This window comes from Osmerus eperlanus, chromosome 12, assembly GCF_963692335.1.
Source record: "Osmerus eperlanus chromosome 12, fOsmEpe2.1, whole genome shotgun sequence".
Taxonomy (NCBI): domain Eukaryota; kingdom Metazoa; phylum Chordata; class Actinopteri; order Osmeriformes; family Osmeridae; genus Osmerus; species Osmerus eperlanus.
The window spans coordinates 7,845,265-7,851,978 of record NC_085029.1 but is presented as its reverse complement, the minus strand read 5'-3'; the positions used below and the strand labels follow the sequence as shown (position 1 = coordinate 7,851,978).

At 46.3% G+C, this 6,714-nt stretch overlaps 1 long non-coding RNA gene across 1 annotated transcript; it reads left to right on the top strand.

The window, feature by feature from the left end:
• The first annotated feature begins 4,525 nt into the window (after positions 1-4,525).
• On the top strand, positions 4,526-5,016 carry LOC134030784 (uncharacterized). The gene is made up of 3 exons (XR_009931732.1): positions 4,526-4,645; positions 4,724-4,779; positions 4,851-5,016. It is a non-coding gene; the product is annotated as an uncharacterized LOC134030784 (long non-coding RNA).
• The last annotated feature ends 1,698 nt before the right edge of the window (positions 5,017-6,714 follow it).

The following is a 6,714-nucleotide window of genomic DNA, read 5'->3' as shown; positions in this document are numbered from 1 at the left end:
ACATGTGTTTTGTGTGTGCGTGTTTGTTTTGCTCTGTTTCCATTCTCTACAGGTTATTTCTTTTGTCTTCCCAGGGAGGAGGGGAAGCACCTTGTGTGTTAGGCAAGGCGCCCTGGGCTTACATCACCCGTAGGGTATCTTCCTTGTCTAAACGCATCAGGTTAGATCTGGGCGGACCACCCCCTGTATTTTGGTTAGGGTGTTCTGCTCGAGCGCCAGTTAGTCAGTATTGTTTGGTTGGTAGTTAGGACAGGTAAGGGTGGGCTGTCTTTTGTTTTCTTTGCTTTGGTCCCGTCCAGCCCCTTCTCCCTACTATCGCCGTGGCTAATAAACGCCCTTATCTTGACGGTGACCTTGTGTCTGTGCCCTTGCTTGCGCCACGACTCCATGCCTCTTTTTCTGACCGCTGGGGGTTCTTGAGCGGCGGGGTGTTGCTTCCCCTCCCTAACGGGAGTAGTGCGTAACAGTCATTTACTGATTTGATAGGGTATTTCACATTGTTCCTTAAAGGGGTGATTGACTGTTTTTTTGGGGGTATTTACACTGTTCCTTAAGGTCTCCAAATAGGGTATGTAACATTGGTTGGGCTGAAAATGGCCGGGCTGCTGTTCTATGCCCCCTGATGCTTCCAGTGAATTTGTCCCTGGAAAAAACGCTAGGTTTTCTCCTTTTATGGTATGCTCATGAATATATAGAAGAGCTGCGCGCTGATTGGTTGGTCTACAACGAGTGAAACTGCGGAGCAAAGACGCAACACTGCCAACACTCACTGAAACATCGAAGGTGGAGACTTGAAATAAAAACGTACAAATAAATATATTGTGTCTACACAACACTGTTTTCAACAGCAAATTTTGGGGCGTGACAAAGGTACAGACAAGAGCCAAAAAAGTGGAGCCTCCGTTGTGACGTCACAACGGTTGTTTTTTTCAAAACCTACCGTTATACAGCTACATTTTAATTGTGAGATTTGTTATGTAACACAGGTTATGTATTCGAATGAAACACAGTCAGGAACATGAAATAACGTTAGCCCCATTGCCAATAAACTACATCACACATTCTACATAGATACAGGATAGTATTGCTAATAACTGTTGGCGACAAAATAATACTTACAGCTTGAGGTTGTGAAAACAGCACCTCTTTTCAGCAACAGCGGCTTAGCAGATCCTTCTTTAAATTGTCCAAGGTTTTCAAAACTGGTGGATTGTAATTCCCATGGAAGTAGGTACACAGAGCAGCGCGCAGCTAAACTAGTGTCTGAGATCTACACGAACCCTGAGATTGGGGCGTGACAAAGGTACAGACCAGAGCCAAATAGGGTGGAGCTGTGAGGCCAAAAATGGTCCTATTGCCAAAAACTATCGTAGGGGTAAAGGGTATTTAAGCCAATTTTTGGCTTAAATAATTGATAAAAAAATTAAGACAGTCTTGTTTTGTGCTCTACACAGTCCTGTACATATATATTGCAACCATGTTCTTAATTGAAACGTTTTTAAAAATCGCTAGTTTGCTACGCTAATGTTAAATTGCTGATTTGCACTACAGTCCCGCGTTTCTCTGATTAGCCTTGAATGGACTCCATGCATGTCTACAGTTTTAAATAAACTCCATTAGAAGCAAATTTCATTTGATATCAGTGCCTAACACTTGCTTTGGAGACATTGATATACGTAACCAAGTGGTGTCCCATTTCATAGGGGTATGTTTTCACTCCTAGCCCTTAACCCTCAGTTTTGAAGGACAAGGGCTATGGGTAAACTAAGGGGTAGGGGTTAGGGGTAGGGGTAAGGGATTCGGCTTAAAGATGCTGTAAAGCTAATGCCATGATTTGCTTCTCAGTACATTTAATGTGTGAAATGAGTTACTGAAAGCATGTGCAAAGCTGTAAAACTTGTCCCACTGAAATGTGGAGTTAGACCGTTGAACAGTTTCTCACCAGTATTTCAGCTCAGGTTTTGTATAGGCGGGGCAAAACCCAACCTATCTACGTCACACTGACCTATCTACGTCAGATCAGACGGTTGCGTTCTGTTACTCAGCGGTACGATGCAAAGACAAAGTAATTAACACATAAAACACTCAGAGACTGCAGGTAGGTCTGTTCTGATATCTGCAATTGATTTAGCTAGTTGTTGCTGTTGTTGCTAAATTCAATCAATTTGAGGGGGCGGAGCTTCAGCTCCTTCAAGCGACACGCCCCCCCAGTCTCAAGCAGAGAAGACTGCTGATTTTCTCACGATTTCAAAGCCTAATTGAACACAACAATTGTTTTTTTTCATTCAAATTTGGATGGGTAGTTAACAACACATTCTTCTGTGGTGTGATGAACTTAAAACTCATTTTCGATTCCACTTTACAGCATCTTTAACGGTGCGTGTCCACGACAGCGGAGCAGGCGGCGCGGGGCGTCGGCTTCCAATTCATTTTCAATGAAACCGGGCGTTGACGCTGGCGTAGGGCATTGTCAACTTCATGTAAATGAAGAGCGTTAAACGCTAGCTTCGGCAAATCGGATTGGTTGCTTGTTTCTTGTAACGTAGCAACCGTTGGTCATGGTAAACATTTCTAGGTTTTACAATTTCAAGATGGAGGAGAAACTTTTCGTATGTGTCTGCACACCCAGTTCTATTCAGAACACTGTTACGTAATGTGACGAGCCTGAATTTAAAGATGACATAAAAATAATAATGCATGGTGCAGGGTTGCCGATGTTGTCAGTGTCCCTGGTGTGTTTCTATACTTTTAAATTCAGTCTCGTCACATTACATGACTGTTCTGTGCCACTGCTAGCTCGCTAGCCCAGCCGACAAACGACTGGTTGAGTGACCGGTGGCGTAACATGTATTCTACTGTAATCTTGCACTAATAAAATATTGTGTATTTTTACACAAATGTTGTGTAAAAGTGGTATTTTGATCGATATTGTGAGTACATGAACCCAAGGCTGCACGCTTGGCCATGACTACAACAGTGACCTTAGTGAACTACAACTCTGTATTAACCTGTCGGACACGCCCCTGAGCGTGGTGTACTGTGGGAAGGCAAGCGGTGCAGAGCGTTAAAACAATGCTGTAGTGGACACGCACCGCTAGACAGAAAATTGGGATTCGGCCTCAGTCCGCCTCTCCATGAACAGAAAGACTAAGTTGAGTTCTGGTTGTAGGCCTATTATCAATCTGCAGATTGGAGAGAGAGTTTAACAGCCCAATAACCTACATAAAATGACAAACTTCATTGCACTGGTTCGTGCAAGTTCTAATGCAAAAACAATTAAATTCGTGACCAGTGGCGGTTCTAGACAAATTTTACTGGTGGGGCCAAGGGGGGGCCAGTGTTTAATCAGAGGGGAACATTAAAAACCAGAATGATATTTAAACAACTTTAATTTAGCTTTACATTTTATTTACTGGGGCAAAAAAGGCTGAAATGTCCCTTCCTCGTTTCATGATGACTAATAGAAGAAGAAAAACAATGTGTAAAATATATGTAGCCTGCCGAACTGAGACCGACACAGGACACAATTACTTTTCCCGGGTTCGTTTATTAACTGTTACTTTCGCAGAAAGCACACCCCAAGAAATGATTTAAAACAAAATAATACAAAACAATACGGCAGTGGACTTAGGAACACTGACAAAGAAAACAAAACAATATAAATATACAGTCACGGAAACACTGGCGTTAGCCGCCACATACTATCCAAAAATATATAATAAACACAAAACATCATCCAGTAAAAGATGAACAGGTATAATTCAAACCTTTTAACATACATGTTTTAAACAGTATTACAACATTTACCTAGATGTTTACACGGTTTACTCCGGCAGTTTCCAAAGGGGCTGCTTTCATGTTCGGACGAAAAAGAAATGAAAGAACGACCAAGATGCACCGCGTCAACACCTGGTTCGCGACACCGCCACCCAGTGGCCGAAACAAACAACCCAAAATGTACCCCTCAGGTCCACAACAAAATATATATACATACATTTTAGTCATTTCTTAGTCATTTACATACACATGCATTCACCCAGAAACTAAAATGACGGGGGTGCTACAACTAATTCACCACCCGGCTACATATATATTTTTTAAGTCAGCTCAGGGGGGCCACAGGAGGGTCCAGGGACATTTGGCCCCCGTGTAACGCATCGTCAACGCATCAAACCACGAGAAGGAGGAATGTCCGACTTTAAGAAGACGTTTTTAAGTCCTCCCCGACCCCAACTGCGAGCGGCAACTCTCGCCGGGCGTTTCATACAGCTGCAGCCGATGTCGAACGCGCCTTTTTAGTTGATTCATGTGTTTTACCTTTTACAAAAATACATTTGATACAAATAAAATAATTATCTAGGTGTCAATATGTTGACATTAGGAAGCAAGTGGATACCTAATGACTTGGGATAATGTTGTGAATTGACTACAAGTAAGCTTATATGATTGGGTGACTGATAACGATTATTGTCAGCTGTTTTTAATTACTTGGAAGACCTGCCCATAAAGCATTAAGCAGCGCATTCTAAATCATTAGTTGTACTCTGCCAAGTTTGTTTTCGGTTGGCAGTCTAATGAGTCTACATACAGACTTTAAAGTGATACTATTTTGACTGGCAGCCATGCTACTAGGATGCTTTTACAGGTAAGATGCAGTGCAGAAAGCAATGTTTTTACAGTTAATGTAATCTTGCATTCTGAAAATATTTACTCTTTGCAACAGTGTGTCCTGGATTTGTGTCCTGTTTGGAGTCAGAACAGTTCACCCAGACACAATAGGTAAGATAAGTAAACTTGAATATGAGAATCCAATTAAGACTGGACAAAATAAAATGTTCCTTTACCTCCAGTTACAGATTTTATCAATGAGCCCTTGCCTTATGGAAGCCTGTTGGATGTCACTGGCTCTGACTCTGCATACAGTAACTATCAGTCTAAAGGAGGAAGTCGAGCGCCCAGTTCTGTACTAGTGGGACAGGGACCACCTAAAGGCAGACAGCAACATGTTGACAACGCCGGGAGTTGGGAGAGCAACATCACTGGCCCACTTCAACCTGGATGGGAGAGCAACGTCACTGGCCCACCTCAACCTGGGTGGGAGAGCAACGTCACTGGCCCACCTCAATCTGGGTGGGAGAGCAACGTCACTGGCCCACCTCAACCTGGATGGGAGAGCAACGTCACTGGCCCACCTCAACCTGGATGGGAGAGCAACGTCACTGGCCCACCTCAACCTGGGTGGGAGAGCAACGTCACTGGCCCACCTCAACCTGGATGGGAGAGCAACGTCACTGGCCCACCTCAACCTGGATGGGAGAGCAACGTCACTGGCCCACCTCAACCTGGATGGGAGAGCAACGTCACTGGCCCACCTCAACCTGGATGGGAGAGCAACGTCACTGGCCCACCTCAACCTGGGTGGGAGAGCAACGTCACTGGCCCACCTCAACCTGGATGGGAGAGCAACGTCACTGGCCCACCTCAACCTGGGTGGGAGAGCAACATCACTGGCCCACCTCAACCTGGATGGGAGAGCAACGTCACTGGCCCACCTCAACCTGGATGGGAGAGCAACGTCACTGGCCCACTTCAACCTGGATGGGAGAGCAACGTCACTGGCCCACTTCAACCTGGATGGGAGAGCAACGTCACTGGCCCACTTCAACCTGGATGGGAGAACAACGTCACTGGTCCACTTCAACCTGGATGGGAGAGCAACGTCACTGGCCCACTTCAACCTGGATGGGAGAGCAACGTCACTGGCCCACTTCAACCTGGATGGGAGAGCAACGTCACTGGCCCACTTCAACCTGGATGGGAGAGCAACGTCACAGGCCCACCTCAACCTGGATGGGGCAGCAACACCACTGGTCGTTCCCAACCTGAACAGATACGCAACGTCACCGTTGCACCACTTCAACCTGGACAGGGCAGCAACATCACTGGCTCAGCCCAACCTGGATGGGAGAGCAACGTCACTGGGCCACCCCAATTTGGACATTATAGCAGCATCAGTGTTCCACCACAACCTGCACAGGGTAGCAATGTTACTGTTGCTCCACCACAACCTGCACAGGGTGGCAACATCACCGTTGCTCCACCTAATCCTGGACAGGGTAGCAGCATCACTGTTGCTCCGCTAATACCTGGATCGGTGAGCAACATCACTGGCCCACCCCAACTTGGATGGGGCAGCAACACCACTGGTCGTTCCCAACCTGAACAGATACGCAATGTCACCGTTGCACCACTTCAACCTGGACAGGGCAGCAACATCACTGTTGCTCCACCACAACCTGCACAGGGTAGCAGCATCACTGTTGCACCACAACCTGGGCAGGGCAGCAACATCACTGGTCCACCCCAACCTGGACAGGGTAGCAGCATCACTGTTGCTCCGCTAATACCTGGCTCGGTGAGCAACATCACTGGCCCACCCCAACTTGGATGGGGCAGCAACACCACTGGTCTTTCCCAACCTGAACAGATACGCAACGTCACTGGACAGGAAAGCCACATCACTGGCCCACCCCAACTTGGATGGGGCAGCAACATCACTGGTCCATCCCACCCTAGACAGGGTAGCAACATCACTGGTCCACACCAACCTAGGTGGGAGAGCAACATCACTGGTCCACACCAACCTGGGTGGGAGAGCAACATCACTGGCCCACCCCACCCTAGACAGGGAATCAACATCACTGTTTCTCCACA